At 36.4% G+C, this 17,768-nt stretch overlaps 1 protein-coding gene across 4 annotated transcripts in view; it reads right to left on the bottom strand.

The window, feature by feature from the left end:
• znf385b (zinc finger protein 385B) overlaps window positions 1-14,647 on the bottom strand; it is a 96,011-nt gene extending 81,364 nt beyond the window's left edge. For 2 of the 4 annotated variants that reach the window (XM_038297470.1, XM_038297467.1), the window contains exon 1: window positions 14,319-14,644. The gene's annotated coding sequence lies outside the window, so the exon portion shown is untranslated. Of the gene's footprint in view, window positions 1-14,318 lie in introns of all 4 variants that reach the window. The other 2 variants (XM_038297471.1, XM_038297472.1) reach the window with 2 other exon arrangements.
• Between the last annotated feature and the right edge of the window lie 3,121 nt (window positions 14,648-17,768).

A 17,768-nucleotide genomic window follows, 5' to 3' on the forward strand; every position in this document is an offset into this window, starting at 1 on the left:
TATGTTTCAGGACTAAGGGATTTAGTTGGAGGACCCAGAGATAACCGTTGCCAAAACAAGGAGAGAACATGAAAACTATGCAGAAAGACCCCACCCAGACCAGGAGTCAAACCCAGAGCCTTCTTGCTATAAGGCAACAGTGCTACAAACTGCTCCACTATGCTGACCATAAAAAATTATATTTTAACAACTGCTGAAAGCAATGAAATAAGTGCATAAACATCTCTGCAAAAACAGCCGCCATTATTAAATATTTAGAAAAATATCATCAATATTTTCAGCCTCTTGCACATTTCTTTGCACTCTAAATCCATGTAGCATAATTTTACCTAAAACATTTTTACCTGTTTACCTCCCTTTGCATCCTGCTGACAGCACCCTTCTTTTTTCTTTCATTACATCAGTTTCAAACCTTTTTTATTGCTTTGACTGCAGATGTGAGCAAGAGTACATATATAGCCTGGGTCACAATGAGATTTTGTTGGTCTTACACTCTTGAAATAAATGCTGCGATAAACAAAAAACTATAACACAATCTAGCTGGATCTATCTAAATAAAGAAAAGCTACAAGTAGCAATCTAAATAAAAAATCTGTTCTTTACAGTTAGGATAGTAATTTCTACATATTTATTGTTTAATATTTTTCTACATAAATATGCATAAAAAATGTCTGGCATTTTTCTCATGAAGAGCAACTTTTTCACTTGCTGCTATTGTCTTAATTATGAATTGAGGATGAATAGACATAAAGGCTGAAAAAATGGTATTTTCTTGTCTTTGCATTTTGAATAAAAGATATGCAACCCCTACTAATACTGTTGCTCTAAGGAAACAGGTAACCATAGATACCCGAATAACATTTTCTAGAAATTCTGTTCAACTTAAAAAGCGTAGAATATAAATTAAAGCTTGCATCTTTAATTATTTGTGCAGCATGAAGTTACTACAGAGCAATAGGAATTGAAGGTCAAAATTTGAAATAAAATGTATTTTGCACCAGAGCAGATACATTCTCATTCACATTAGATGCTTTGATGTGCACGCCAGATATCTTCTTTTTTGCACCAGTTACATTTTCCAGTTCATTTCTATGTATAATTTGGGTTGTTGTTGGATTGTAGTCAATCACTGTATGCTGTTTTGCATGCTAGACAACATTATGCTGTTTCAGTATAAAGGTTAAAACTAATTTATGATGCTGTTGTCTATGTCAGTAAGGTGCAGTTGAAAACATGTGTTGCACATGAGAAAGTATCTGTTGTGAAAGTAAAAAATAAATTCTGTAATTTCCCTTTAGATGCTCTTCAGTTACTGCAATAAAACAAATATTTAATTCAATAGGTTTCACAAATCGTTAGGTAAAAAAAGTAAATTGAAGGTGCTATATGTACTTATTTTTTATTTGGTTGCATCATGAGTTGCATCTAAAAATAAATGTGTTATTTGGTGTGAGGTTATTGAAACGCCAACTTAAACAATGTCACTGTAGTCATTCACTTCCTCAAGGCTGTTATTCAATTTCTAATTTGCAGTTATGATTTAATGTGACATTTTATTTATTTTTTTGGTCACAGCCACAGGTTAGCCCTTCCACTGGAACATTGGCAGGGAACTCCTTAGGGATGTGGATGTCAGGATAGGGTCACGCTGGATAGGCCTCTCCAACCACATCCCACAGATGCTCGCTCATATATTCATCTGGTAATTTTTGGATGCCACACCAAACCTAGGGCTCTATGCGCTGTCACAGGGGAGCAGTGGGAATTCTGGCATGAATGGTGCCCTGGGTAAGCCTCTGTTTCCTCCTGTGACCCTCAACACAACAAAACACAAACCCTCTCCCTCATTTAATCCCATTCTGTACACTGTTTTTAACATCTCACTTATCAAATGCACCAGGGTCTAAAAACAATTGATCTCATAATAATAGTGAGTGGGTTTTTATTTAACAAAAACTCTGGCTTATGCTGTTTTATATTCTTGTTTTCCCTTTATTAAATAATACTTCATTATCTAATAACTGTATTCTGTAGGTACCTCATATTTCTGAAATGAAAACGCATGTTATCCTCTCAAATATCTCAAATCGTAAAAAAAAAAAAAAAAAAAATAATAACTGAATAATTCTGGAACTTAAATAGTATTTATAGTGCTTTACATATATTGCTCTATATCAGTATCTACTATATTTAAAAATATCCCTTTGAGTTTCCTTTTAGTTTTTTCTTCTCTCATGAGACAAATCAGATCCATTCTTTGCTTGTCAGGTTAATAATAGAATTGAGTGTAACCTAACTGTTAACCCATCATATAGTTCATTTAGCCCTTCATACACACACTACCTTTCTTTAAGATCATAACTGATCGAAACATCTCACTAACAACCAACACAAAGCAAGTAGATATAACCAATAAGGTCAAGAGTCGTTTTACCATTTGAACTTTACAAAGTAAATTTAATACATACGGTTAGAAACCTAGGGTTGAGCATCGCAGCACCTTTTTTTCGTCTGTTTGTTTTCTTTTTTGTTTTAGCCAGCAGAGTAGGCAGGTCACCCATCCCATATGTTGTCTGTTATGAACACAAACACCAGAAGATCCCATGGGAATTTAGCCTCAGCTGCTCAATGATAAAATGGGAGATTTGCTCGTCATTTTCCCATTTAGATGGCTGAAAACATGGTCTGACAGGTGAAAGTCCTCACAGGTTCCAGGAACCTCCCAGGTATTGTTTCATTGTACAGGAGTGTGTGTTGTTATGACCTTCACAACCTTAGTGTGTGTAATACCTCAGAGATGCGAGTCGTGCAAACACTTCATCACTGCTGTCCTATTTACACACACACAGAGACACTGGCTCACACTAACTGATAACTTCTACTTTGACAACTTTACCCTCTATAAAAAAAAATGCAAAGCTTGTTTTGTGTCTAATTATGTTATTCATAATAATCATGCAATCACATTTCATTATTGTCAGCTATTCGTCTTTCACACATGACAGCCAATTAATTTAAAAAAATCCTCAGACAACATGGTGAGGAAGCGGAGACACACACACTTGCACACATACAGGTAGCTTCATAAATCACAGCAGACAGAATGGGAGTAATAAAGTGGCTCGCTGTTAGCACTATGTACTGTAGGCACTAGCACACTACTTTCTGCACGTAGTGCAAAGAACTATGTGTAACTACTATTGTGACATAAAACTGCCTTTGAAGGGAAACAAGTTGTTTCACAAAAAGTTTAGGTGCAGAATCACCAGCCTGGAGTCTAGATAAGTGTCTAAATACAATTTGGAAACTAGTTTTGATGGGGCATGAGCTTTTCAGCATCAACATTTGTACAATATTCACACTGTAAGTAACCTTTAGAGTCACAATGGAAGATCTGTGAAATTAATTTCAATGCAAAAATGCTTTATTAGTCCCAGATAAAATTTAAACGCTGTTATAAGTTATATTATATAATTTCTTTTAACAATGCTGGTGGCTGTAGGTAGGAAGGATTTCCTTCAGCTGTCTTAGCGTGCATCTGGCGAAGCGTTTGACTAAATATACCGTTGATGTACAAAAGTCTGATGAAAGCGATGCTCAGGGTTAACTGTAATGTTCTTCGTTTTTGAAAATAATCATCTTTAGCAGATCTAGAGGAGCTTCACAGGACAAAGCCAGCTATATTTATCAGCATGTTGAGCTTCTTTAACGGTATAGTGGAGGATGTTCTTTTTCTGAGTGGATCATCAAAATAAGTGGTCCTCCTAATTGTCAATCACTCTGGTGATATGTTTCTGCGGCTGCCCACTTTTGGGTGTATATGTGTGGCAAGCTACGTTTTCAGCCAGTTATTGAAGCTCACCTTTCTGACAGCTGCTCTTTGAAAATGGCAGAGGGTTGTAAACGAAAAAGTGTCAACAAAGTTTATGAGAAAAGGAGAAAGGCCTCAGAAGAGAGAAACAAGACCACAGGGTTTTTGGGAGTCGGGCTTCCCACTGATGCCTTGGTTGCGAAGTTTCTATTCCACATATAAAGTTGTTCCCTGTCGGGAGCAGGTACAGGGTTGTGCATGTGCATTTTTTGCTTCAAGTGCATAACACCTGGTTCAAACGACGCAGTTTCAAAATTGTCGACTCATATTCATGACCTTAGAGACTCCATATGATGATGAAACATTGCAGATAAAACAGCCTTGGCCTTATCGTTTTTGGTATAAAACCAAACAGCAAGAATAACATAATCTCAGAAAACCTCTTGAGATCAAAATATGGTTTCAGAGTGAATAAACACGGCCAGTAAGGAGGAAGCTATAGCAAGAGCTTGTGAAATAAATATAACAGTGAAAAAAGAACTTTACTTTCAACACTATGCTATGTTGAGTTGTTTTGGTTTTCTTTTCAATAAGCTTGTTTATCCTTAAGGAAACACCAAGCACTGGGATCTTGGGCTTAGACAGTCCATCATGTTTAATATCCCAGATTGGAGGTCTAAGTAATGGCAAGCAGGTGCAAGCAAATTAGATCACTCTTTACATACCTCACACAGCTAGAATATCGCTTATGATTATCTTTAGAGCCCTCAAGATAATCTGGGTGTGCTTAATATTTTTTGAAGGGGAGATCTGGTCAAAAATCTGCATAATTGTCTCATGATTAACCATCTGAACCAGCCATAAGCTTCCTAAAGATATACAATCTTCTTTGTCCCTTCAGCTGAGTTGTGTTTCTCTAATAGCTATGCTAAACACCATCTTTACCAGAACAGTGAGGTGCTTCCACGGTTACCCTGGATCACCAGTGATTTGAAGGAACTACTTAACAAGAAACAAATAGCCTTCAAGGAGGGAAATGGATAATTATTGCTGAGTAAATAGTATGTAATTGTACAGTGCTTTATCAAGCTCAAAGGCCACATATTGCTTTTCACTACATCCAGTCATTCACCCATCCACACATTAATGCATTGATGGTGACAAGCTAATTTGTAGCCATAGCTATCCTGGGACTGACATAAGTCACACAGCTTGTACATCTGCTCCACTGAGCCCTCTGATCACCAGCAACAGGCAAGGTTAGATACATTTCTTGCATAAGGACACAATGACAGAGACAGATGGAGCAAGGGCTCCATTTGCCACAACCTCCCCCTGTATACAGAAGCTACTTAAAGTCATGTTAGGAGACAGCAAGGGGGCAATCAACTAGAAGCTGGAGAGTAATATCCAGTAGGACAGCATCAGAGATGCCTTGTAAGAGATCAAGATCAAAGGCTTTAAGTGGAGGATCAAACAGGTGAAAGTCTGGTCAAAGCCAATGAACTAATCACATTATTAAATACCTTCATGTGCTCACCATCCTTCTCTCTGACCCACAGTTCAATACATCTCACCATCCTTTGAACAAAAGCTTCCCTCTCATATTTCAGTTGTTTCATCTTCCACCTCTGCCACCTTATCAAGAAAACAACCATATATAAGAACCCACTGCATTTTTCTTATGGCCATAGTTGCCATTGTACACCTGCTTTAACAGACCCACTGTCAGGTAGACAGCAGTGTTAGGGTTGCATTATGGTTTCTCCTGTGCATTTGACACAATCCAGCCCGATTTGCTTTGTCGGAAACTCAAAAAGACTAAGGTATATGTCTCGAAAGCTGTCGAGATCAAAGGCTACCTAACAAATAGATTGTGGTTTGAGAGACTGAAAAATCAAGTGGTGGTCGGCAGCACAGGAGCACCACAGGGTACAGTTCTTTCACCAATTCTTTTTACTCTGTACACCTTTGAGTTCCAGTACAAGAAAGAGTCCCTAGATCAGTACTTGGATAACACAAACTGCTCAACAAGCTAATAAAGAAGGATTACTCTGGTCTTGGAACTTCTCAAGAATCTAAGCATCCCCAGAATGTCGAACAACAACAGTCTTCAGTCAGAAGCTTCTTCCTGCCTTCAACCATTTACATCTAAAAGATACCCCCATGAGGGTTACAACATTTAATTCCCCTTGGGGATTAAGAGTATTTTTGAATTGAATTGAATAGTAAGCCCACAGATAAGTGCTATGTTTCTGATTGCTATTCTAAACCAAAAACTAAGCCCTTTGCTTCTGATTGTTTTACTTAGCTTACTGCTAAGCCACATGTTTTGAATGCATTTTGCAAAGCCATAAACAAAGGTCATGTTTGTAAAACCAACGCAAAATTAAGTTAACAGCTAAGCCCCATATTTCTGATTGCACTCCTGTGTCGAAGATAAAGAACAAAAGACCGCAGCTGTGTGAAATGTTACTTTTAAATAAAAACAGATGTTAATTATTTGCGCCAACAGAACAAGAGCAAAGTTGTTAGCTGCTCATGACACCTGCCTGCTGCTGTTTGGCCACACATACGCAAACACACAAATAAGGATATTAGAAAAGAAATGACAGTTTGTGTGTGTGTTTTTTCATGTTTGTGTGTGTATTCTCCCTGCAGGTTTCCAAACTGATCTGCCCTGACGTAACAACATGCTGCTTCTCAATCTGCCCACTGTTGGAGTCCTGGCACACAACAACACACATGCAGACATTGTGTGTAGAGATGCTGTCATAATCTATAAATAGGTAAAAATTGATTAATGTGGAGGCGAAAAAAAGCAAGTGTGTTGCAGGAGGACGACTCCACCTTTTACTGCAAGTATATTACTCTGAATTCTGATTTAAACCTTTACATGCAGTCTGTCAGTTAAAAAAGACCTTTAGGTTGGTACAGTCTAATACCAGGTTATTTTTTTAACATTTGAGTATTATTGTCTGCAAGTGACTGAATGCTGTCCATCATCAGGTTGGGATGCCATAAAAATAATGCCATCTTGCTAAGCTTTACCATTGACCTACAGCTCAGTGGCAGATTTATTTATTTATCCAACAGCCATTTGTTTTCTAAATCCCATGAACAGGTTTATCTGCAGTATTAAAAGCAGGAACAGAGTGTTTATCCAGCCAGCCGCAGCCCTATCTTAAAACAACAATGGCTCAGAAAGGGCACCCCTTTATATTATTTCTAAAACAATTTGATCTACATCAAATTGTATCTTTATAAAATTGTCTTAAATAACAAAACAATTAAGCAAGTTATTGGACTAAAGTAAACAGTCACAGCAACTCTATATGCTTGCTGTTTATTAAACTTCATCTGCCTGAGTAGGTTTGCATCATGTTTTTGTGCTCTAATAGCACGAATGTAACCGAACAGGTGCTCAGTGGTAAGTATAGTGAAAAAATGTATATAATTTTAGATAAGGGCAATATGGTACAGTCTCATTACAAATACTAAGCAAAGAAAGCCATTTTATTTCTATAGTCCCTCATAATTAAGTTAAAACAGCAACTTGACAGAATATTATTCAAGCCCTTTCTCTGCAATACCTTGAAGCCTGGCCACAGATGCCTTTTAACTATCAAGTGTATGCCAAATGCCCTAATGTAAATAGGGTAATAAAGCTGATTGGGATTAATTACCACTAATTTATCTCTGAGCTGAAAGTGGATATATTATCACTGCTGAAATGTTTCTAATGTTTCTGAGGTAGAGCCATAAACAAGACTCAATGATGTGACACAGTGGAGACATAGTGTGTAACCAGTCGTCCTGATGATTTAATAAAAGTAGGCAATCAGCTTAAGAATCACATTTCTGCAAGTAAACTCAGCTTTTATTTAGGCCAGTTGTCCCCTGATCTCGGTTCTGCATTGGGCTGAAATCCTGCATGTTTTAAATATGTCTTTGCTAGAGCATAGTGTATGTAGGACATGTCCTCAAGTTTTGAAGAGACCTGGAACTGATCCATGCAGTCAAATCCAGTGTGTCGAATAAGGGAAACATTTGAAACGCAAAGCCCTCAAGGACTAAACTTAGACAACATGTTCCCTCCATCCCTGCTGGATAACTTTACTGCACAATAAAGAGCATCTTGACCCAATGGATTTAGAGTGTGGCATGAGGGAAGAACTACAGAGAGTTATCGAGACTATCCCATGTAACCCTTGCTCCTGATTCTGTCTAAAGTTTGATTTGAGCGGTCTCATCCATTGGCATTACAGCTTAATGAATTGACTACTGAACAATGTTGACACTAATATTAACACAGACTGTTTATCTAAAAAAAACTTTACTATATCTGAAATTAGCAGTTTTTCCTATATTATACTCAGTCTGATGTAAGAAAATCATCACAAGCAGTAGGCCATCTTCTTCTTATTTTTTTGTATCATAACCCCTGAATCAGCCAACTGGAGATAAGACAAAAAACACAAAGTTTTGAAATAATCATTTCAAAACAGTACTGTGTAAACATGTGAAACAACAACTATGGGCATTAGACTTGTGACTTTCAGGTTTGGCACCCCTTAAACCAATGCTGCATATTCATAAATTTAAACAGCCTTCCTCCATCCTTTGAAATCTAATAGCGGACCATTTTGGAACAGCTGATTGAGAAGTCATCGCTGTGGGCTTAACACATGGAAGGCGGCGTCAATACCTCTTTATTATTTTCCTATAAAATCTGTACAATGAGTTTACAATCACTTGCCAGTGAAGAGCACAAGAAGGTTAAAAAAAAATCTTTTCGTTGTCACGCATCCCAAATTAAGTCAGTGAGAGATTCACTGACTGATCCTAAAGTAGAGTTTGTTACATGACTTCCAACATGTCCAGCCTCCCTATGATTTACTTAATTTCAGTAATATTGCCACTCTTTATCGTTGCTGATTTATTTGGCATGGACTGGGTTAGGGGAGTGCTGGCCTAGTGGTTAGAGCAGTGCACTTGGCCTCTGAGAAGGCTGCAAGCACCCAGTTCAATCCCCACAGCCTCAACTCTGGGTCCCTGAGCAAGACCCTTAACCCCACACTGCTCCCCTGACTGCACACAATGGCAGCCCACTGCTCCCCAAGAGGATGAGTTAAATGAAGTGAGTGAATTTTCCCATTTGGGACAAAAAAGGGATTTAGATTTAGATGATTGCTATTAAAATGTCAGAAATTCTACAATTTCATAACTAATCGTATTTCTTGGAGACAACTGACATGAGAGCGCAATTTGCAACCCCTTTGGTAGCTGTTGTCCGCCATTGGTTGGGTTTCAAAGCAGTGTTGATGAAAATTCATCTGTTTATTTTTTTATCGCTGGAGAAAAATACATTTGTAAAGGCAAGGCAACATTCGCCCTCTAGATTAAATCTTACAGCAGAGAAGCAAATGTCTTATCAGGTAAGTAAGCTGTTTGTTTTGGTGCCTGACAACAACTTTTAGCTAATTTATCTCTCATGTTTAAGGGGTGCTAAGACTGCTGTAAAGGGCTATTCAAGGTCACAGGACCTATTTAAACACAGAAAGACCAAGACTGATCTAAAACATTTCAAAATGACACCACTTGTGATAGATGATATATGATAGATAGGTAACAAATAACTAGGCTTGCAGAGAGGGTAATCAGGGCTGACCTTCCATCCGTCCAGTACTTGTACTGGTATCTGGTAAGCAGCTTACATATTTGCAGATCCCACACATTCTAGACAAAAACTGTTTTGACTTTCACCTTCAAATTAGAGCAAAAAAGCAATAACTATGAAAAAACTGATTAACATAAATAACTCCTCACAGGCTAAGAAGTCACTCTACTATTAAATAAAATAAGCATAATATTACCCTGATCATTCCTTACTTCTTTTCTTTATATAAAGTATATGAAAAGTGCTGTACACACATATATACGTAATGGCTTTGAGGACATGAAAACAAGACAAATTCCCTGTTTGTACACTTAGCCAATAAAAGCTCATTCTGATTCTTATCTTTTTGGATCCTGGTTAACTTTTACTGTTCATCTTTGAACTGAAACAATTAATCATATTAATTGTGATTAATCGATAATTTAAATAATCATAAGTAATGAAGTAATCGATTAATCGCTTACAGGAGTATAAAGATTCTAAAACAATATGTCAATATGTCCTATTCGGAATTCCTCAAGTGGAAAAGCTTTAGTTTAATAAATAATAAAAAATCTTCTTTATTAATCAATTAGCCAAAAAAAATAATCGACAGATTGGAAAGATTTTGTTCTCCTTTCTCGTTTTTGTTCTCTTTTGTTCTCTAGAAACAAGCATCTCGGCTTCTAAAACTTTGCCTTTTTTAGAAAGTATCGTCTGATGGATCATACTGTTTTTTAATTAAAAGAATCAATAAATTATTATTTCTAACACACCATTGACCCTTAGGCATGTTCCAACCCAAGATTGTAAGTGCTTCTCTCCTGTCAATGCAACACAAGACTTCTACTTTAATCAAGGTGAAAATTGAAAAAATTAGAAAGGGGGAGGCCTGACACAAACTGTGAGAGGGTCCAAACATCCAATCAAAGAGCAACAGCACAGCAGGAAAAAGAATGAAGCACTGAAGGCAGTGTGGAGTGATGAAGGGAACAAAAGGAAAGGTAAGAAGGGTAAAAAGGACATAGTGATTGATGCACAGTTTATTCCACATGGATGAAAAAGAGTAAAACTGTAGAAGAAAAGAGGTTGAGGTACAGGGAAGAGGGAATAATGAGGAAAGGAAAGGAAAGGAAAGGAAAGGAAAGTTTTTATTTTTTCGAGGTCACAGACCAGTAACACATTCATGTGCTTGTCTATTCGACCCACAGTTTTTCTGACATAAAGATGTTGTTCATTTTCACCTAAGCGTCACTATGACAGAAGCTTGTTAGTGTATGTTTACGTGGGAGGGGATTTCAGTATGTAACTTTTCATGATAATTAATCACATCTAAATTTTAACATTTTCTGAGTCTCATGTTTGAATAACAAACCAAAGTATTTTATTTGTAGTTAGCTTTCAATTTTTTTTCCAAGTTTGCCTCTATAACAGAATATAATATCTTTAGTATGTGTTGGTACGTTAGATGTATAAGAAAGAATAAAGAAGGAATATATTGAAGTTTAAGTGTTTTAGTTACATTAAACTTTTATTTGAAGAGATCTAGTCTATATTTCTTTTAAAAAAATCTTCAAATATAAAATAAATCAATATTTTGTGCAAAAACTTTAGTCATTTTTCTAAAGTCATGAAACCACATTCCTTTTATTTTATCTAAAAACTTTATTTTCACTCCCCAAAGACTGTGAAAAAAGAACAAAATCTTTCCAAATAAAATAAACCGAGGACACTTATTCACTCATAAGTTAACATTCATCTTATTTTCTAACTTCAGCAGCACACACAAAATAACCACACTGCTCTAGCGAGAGAAATTAATCCAATTTAATCAAACATGTTACAAAAACAAAACCAAAAAAAATTTCTTCTGCAGGGTATTTTATCAGAGAAACTTTATATCCCAAATGAAATTCATCTTGGTTACAGACTCTGGCTGCTGCATAGTCCAAACCATGGCTCTTACTTTATACTCACACAAAAACACAACTATAATAACTCCATTAAAATAATGTTTCTATAATAAATCCATTATAAGAAAACTGAATACATGAAAAAAGCATGACCATTTAGTTACGATTACCTACTACCAAAATATCCTGTTAGATACTGTTTGATACTATAAGACGTCGACCTAAAGAAGGAGACTGATACTCTGAAAAAAGAAGATTTTCTGAGCATGCCTTGTTTCATATGGAGTAAAGGTAGTAAAGAATTTTTTTATTAAATTAAAGGAAAAAAAAGTGATTTGAAAGAGGAAAATAATTTTGAAAGTAAAATAAATAAAGTAAAGTAAAGTAAAATTTTTCACACTGCTACAAAAAAAAGTACAGTGGGCGCTGGTTGGAAATGGACACTTCACTCACGCTCCCCGTGTTTCACAAATTGCGTGAAACACGCAATGTTATGTTATTTGAGACTGCTGAAAAGGATTTGAGAGACAGTATCTTTTCATGGAATAAATATATAAGTTGACATTTGGAAAATGATTTCCGAGGGGAAATCGCTCTCTCAAAGTTAGAATGTTTAATTTTACCCTCAAAATTATTTTCCACTTTCAGATTGTGTTTTTCTTTTTTATTTAATAAAAATACTAAAATAACTCTTCAGCTTCATTGATAATGGTCAGAATTAAGGGATGCTGCTTGACTTCCATTAACTTATTAAACCTTATGCCAAGATTGTAAATATGCTATATTATCAGTGGGTTACTGTAATGATTTTATTTTACTTTTTGCTAAAGAACAACTTTGGATAGCGTTTATGCCAGAACAAACTCTTAAATTAAGGAGTTTGACATAATTATTCAAATAGACAATATTTTATGCTTATAATATTTCTAGCATTCATTGTGTTTTCTGAATCCAATAAAATGTAAATAAAATCCACAGTAGGTTTACTGGTCCTTACACAGCAGTATCTTCACCGCCCAACCATAAGGCGCCTAAAGACCTTCCACCATTTCTGCTGAAGTTCTTGTAAGCAAAGAATGTCCAGCTGCTACTGCTATCATTTATGTTATTTTAATAACGTAAATATGTCATCTAATGTTTTGTAATTTTGCATATGTCCATGTATTAAAATGGCTAGGGTCTTGAGTCAAATGATGCATTCCAAAAACAAAAATACACATGCACAACCATGTTCCCACTCCTGAGAGGGAATGCGTGTGAGAGCGTGCACAAGCTAATTTCTCCTCGTGCACGCTCTTTTTAAAAGTTGCTGTTTGCATCCCTTATACAAGCTTACTTTACAAAAGAAGATAGATGATTTTTTCCACTATGTCAGACTCACCTACCGGTAAGTGAAAATGGGGACAAACACGTAGGACATTTATGTAGCTATATCACCAGAATGATTGACAATTAGAAGGACCATTTATTTAGATGATCCACCCGGAAAAAAAAAAACATCCTCCACTATACCTTCAATTATTGCTTCTGCAGTCCCCCCAAAAATGAATTATCCACACTAGAAAACAGCAGACGTTCCCATTCAGTAATTCTTAAAAAAAAAAAAAACAGTAAAAAATAATAATTGTAATAATAAAGCTTTGCTGCTGTTTTCTTCTACTTCTGACCTGATCTTTGTTTTCTTCATCTGCTGTGTTTGGCGCCACACTCTGATTGAGTTTATAACATCCCCTGATAGAGCTGACAGGCACACACACCATCAGTAATGCTTTAACCATCAAGACATAAAGTCAAGGTTTGCGTCTCTATTGTTCAAAACTTCTATTATTTTGTTATGTTAAGCTGAAACAAAACCACTAAAGACTGATCTTTCATTTGCTTTACTCTTTGAGACTGCCCTTCCAACAGTGTGGGCTGAACTTGAAATATGTACCCCCCAATGCACAAGTGACAAGATGAGTGTTTTGACCTTATTCCTCCTTCTTTTCTTGATAAGTAATTTTGAAAAAATTCAAAAGGGTATAATAATGTTGATGTGGCTTCCTCCCCCAATCCAACAACCTGCATGTCTGCCTCTCCAAAATTGGAGGTCAGTTAACAAAACATTGAACTCTCAGAGGTCCTTTGTTTCAAGTGTTTATGGGTATGACTCTGAGTGCTTGTTTCTGTATTTCTCTGTGAAAGACAACACACCCTGAACAGGTTGACCAGGGTGCCTCACCTTTAACCTATTAACTGCTGCAGATAGACACAGCCCTACTTCAATAAGGCGGATATTAAAGACATTGGGATGGATAAACAGGACCAGTCTTTCCTTAACCATATTTATTCTTCTATTCTTCTGTTATAGGCTCCTTTTCAAACAGATATTAGACCTTTTAACCAATTATGGGTTGAAAACCTAATCCTGTTATGTTTGCAGGATCAAACCCAACCCAAAAGTCTTGCTGCTTTAGAAATGACTATTTGCTCATAGGAGGGATACAATTATAGACATACAACTCTATAATAACAAGGATTTTTTTTCTACCCAAAAATTTTAAGTTGTTAAAAAAAAATGACCTATGCATTTAAATGGATCTATTAATGTATGCTTTTTGTCACATTTTTATAGTAACATTTCATGTAACTTTTAATGTAGGCTTCAGTCTACATCTTATGCTTATGATTTCTGTGACAAGAAACTAAAATCAGCAGATATACTAAATAAACACATGCAAAAGCCCAGCAAAAATGTAAAAAGTCGAGCTTGATTTTTGTTTATGACAAAACAAACCAGCATAATAATAAGGCAGTATCATACTGTGGGCTATAAAGCATCGCTGCAGGTGATCAACCCTTATTATAACCTTCAACTAATCCAAAAAGAAAGAAGAGAAAGGGGTGGAGAAAAAGACGCGCTGTTTAAGCGAAAAGAAGGAGCAAGGTGTCTTACCGGAGGAAGGAGAGGTGATGGATGGATGAAGAAAGTACAGTCCTGTTGGTCTGAAGCGCCAAACTGCGCGCTCGGCTGCCCGATCAGTCACTTCTGATCGACTCTGACTCGATCAGCGCCTCCAGCCTGTAGGATCCTCAGCTGATGAGCCATCAGTCAGTCAGTCCGCCATCCCTCACGTATCCGGACACTCTGGGAGTCTGTTGGAGCCGAGGACTGCCGTGCGCTCTGCGCCGCACAGAGAGCAGCGTGGGCGCACTGCGCATGTCTGCCCTCCAGCCTTTACTAACTCGCTCAACAAACAGAAACAATTAAATATAGAATAATCAGAGTCAAGATACACACAGTTAAAGCCTCACGAACGTAAAGCTGATCAGTAGGGAAGGAAAAATCCATTTATTTATGCTGTGTGAACTAGAAGCCCTCTGTTTATTGCAAGGGCGTAGGTTTGATTTGAACTTTGGTAGGGACACTATTGGTCTGGTGTCATTGGTGCTGCAATATGCGTGCCCTTTTTTATGCTCGATGTGAGCATCCGTACTGATAAGAGGAATTCATTGTTAAAAGAGAAAAGCAACATTTTGCTACATTAATAAAAAATGTTATAAGCTCTACACTCATTAGATGCTGTTTATCAATGTTTGAAGCATCACCGGCTCTGAAGAATGTGGAATTAGGACTGTTTTCCACTTTGAAAACGGTTTGATTTGAACGACTAAGAGAGAAGGTAAATACAGTATTTTCTTTTGAAGATATAGAATTGTGCAGAGTTAAACCCCACTCTAATATTTGTAGCCTACCTACTATGCTCTCTCTGTATCAAGCAAAATAATACATTCATTAAAATATTAACCTCACTATAAAAGTTGAACATCTGGGCTGTAGTTATTCTGTGTAGCCCATTTCATGTATTTCATCTGGGGCTGAAAAAAAATGAATCATATTGATTATTTCAATAATCATCAACTAATTTAGTAGGTGATTCATCATTAACTGGAGTATAGAGAGACTTTAAAACATACAGTAATATAAATGTAAAATGTGTGTGGGAAACCACAGAGCAACCCACTTAGATAACTTATATCAAAATTGTAAAAATAAAAACAAAAAAATGAAAACAGTAATATCAACTAAATATCGGTAAAAAAGGAAACCCTCACATTTTCTTTCTTAATTGGCTGTTGCTAAGAATCAGAAATGTTGATGCTTACAGCCTTTATTTGCCCATTTTTCCAGCAGTCTTCAGAACTCCTGGCTGAATCAGAATATTTCGTTTTATAAAAAAAAAAAAAAAGGGTTTTGTTTTTTAGTGTACATGATATTCATTTTTTTTTATCGGGACTAGTTTTGTAGCCTAATATTAATTGTAGTAACCGCTGCATTCTAGTGTGAATAAATGTTCAACGTTGTGCTCCAAGCACACGCGGACTAGAAAACAGCCAATCAGAGGGAGAGAAGGCGGAACCTAAGGCAGAACAACCAATGAGAGTGGAGTTAAACAGCGCAGCACAGTTCCATGCGCTGCTGCGTGTAAGGGACAGGAGAGACCAGGCAGAGGAGCTGCGAGAGGAAAATAAGCCACTGCTGCAAGAACTACTGCTGTAAATTATAAACATGTTGCTCACATCCAATTATTGGTAGGGACAATTAGGACGGTTCAAAATTTTGGTAGGGACATGTCCCTATGGTCCCTATGCAAACATACGCCCATGGTTTATTGTAGAAACTGTAAATACTGGCATCAGTTAGCCTTCCACTGTGGTTCTTAACCATGGGCGGTTCTAGACAGGGGCCAACGGGGGCAAGTGCCCCTGTAACTCACCTGGCCCCTGTACTGAAAAAAATAATACTTAAAGAAATTCTTATGATGATCTGTGCTGGAACAGACATGGTTACTGATAGCTCCTTTGGATCTATTTTCCTTTTTTTCTTTACGAATTCTGTTTTACTTATAATTTTAAAAAACAATAAGGTGATAGCTTAAGTGGGATTGAGATAGGATCCCAGTTTTTATCTCCTAAATGTTTTTTTTTTTTTTTTTCAAAACTAATAGCTTTAATTTTTACGGGTTCATTTTTTTTTAGTTCTAATTCAGATTTTATAGAAAACCGTAATTTTATTTAAATTAAGTCAAAAATATTTGACATTTCTAAATTCTGAATGAATATTGACCTTACAAGACACAGAATTTCAATAAGATAGCTGCATTTTCATGCAGCTATCTTACCCTTTCCCTGTTTTTTTTTATTATTATTATTATTATTATTTCATGCTTTTCTGTGCCCCCATGAAAACACTCTGGCCCCCTCCTGGCCCCCTGGTACAATTGGTGTAGAACCACCACTGTTCTTACCCTGTCTTTGTTGTTTACTGTCAGCTCAGTTGTCCATAAGGTCCGGAGGAAGTATCATAATGAGGGATCTCTCCTAGTTCCTAAGTGGGTTTGCTGTTGGTCTCTGTGCCATTTCACTTAGACTGACCCTGATGTTATAAAGCCTGATGTGTAATCAGGCTTTATATGAGAATACAGAAGTAAATCTGCAGCTGCTGAAGCACTTAGTGGAAACAATAACCCTTGAACATCCCCATAAAGGCTCAGACCAGCTTCTGAACATTCGTTATAACTGAAAAATAAAATTATAGAATTAAGAGACAACACAAAATATCATTGCAAAAATATTGGATTTAATAGCAATATACTGTACAACCTCAGTTGTATGGCTTTTTTTGGTAAAATCTCGTTTTGTGTTTGGTTTGAGGTGAAATGCTAATCTGAATACAGAAAAAAAATTAGTCATATTAAAAGTGTAAAACTTCCTACAAAGGGACACAAAAGAAGAACTAATAAGAACATAACAGGAACTGCTAAACAGGAGGCTTAGAGTATAGTTTAAAAATAAAGTGATGCTATAAAAGTGAGCAAACTTTTTTTTTAAAGAATAATTAAGATTTTGACCTTTCTTTTTCTATCTTTACTCCTTTTATCACTAAACATGAAAGAAGTAAATGGAAACCCAGAGGTAAAACTTTAATCACTTTGACACAATCTGCAGAAAACATTTTTCACTTAAACATCGGTCGACCATCAGACCCAAAAGCTGTGAATGCTTGATGATATGATACTAATGCATAATCTATTGAAAGTATCCCTTACAGTAGAAAGCTCCCATTTCTCTGTAATAACAAGGAATCAGATAAATAAATGTGACTGAACATATGAGTGACAAGGTCATGCTTTAGAGGACATGTTTTTTGTTTTTGTTTTTGTTAGTTTTTTTGGTAAAGACTAAAATCCTGAAAGGGATTATTAATCTCCTGAATATTAAGTTTAGGATTTTGTAAAGAAAAACTTTCAGAGGAAAGACTTTTGCTTTGTAGAATACAGTAGTGTAAAATACAAGTGTCACTGTGGTGTGGATAACGCTTTGTAGTCTCAATGGTTTTGGTCAT

The sequence above is a fragment of the Cyprinodon tularosa genome, unplaced genomic scaffold (assembly GCF_016077235.1).
Source record: "Cyprinodon tularosa strain WSP-4 unplaced genomic scaffold, ASM1607723v1 ctg388, whole genome shotgun sequence".
Lineage (NCBI taxonomy): Eukaryota > Metazoa > Chordata > Actinopteri > Cyprinodontiformes > Cyprinodontidae > Cyprinodon > Cyprinodon tularosa.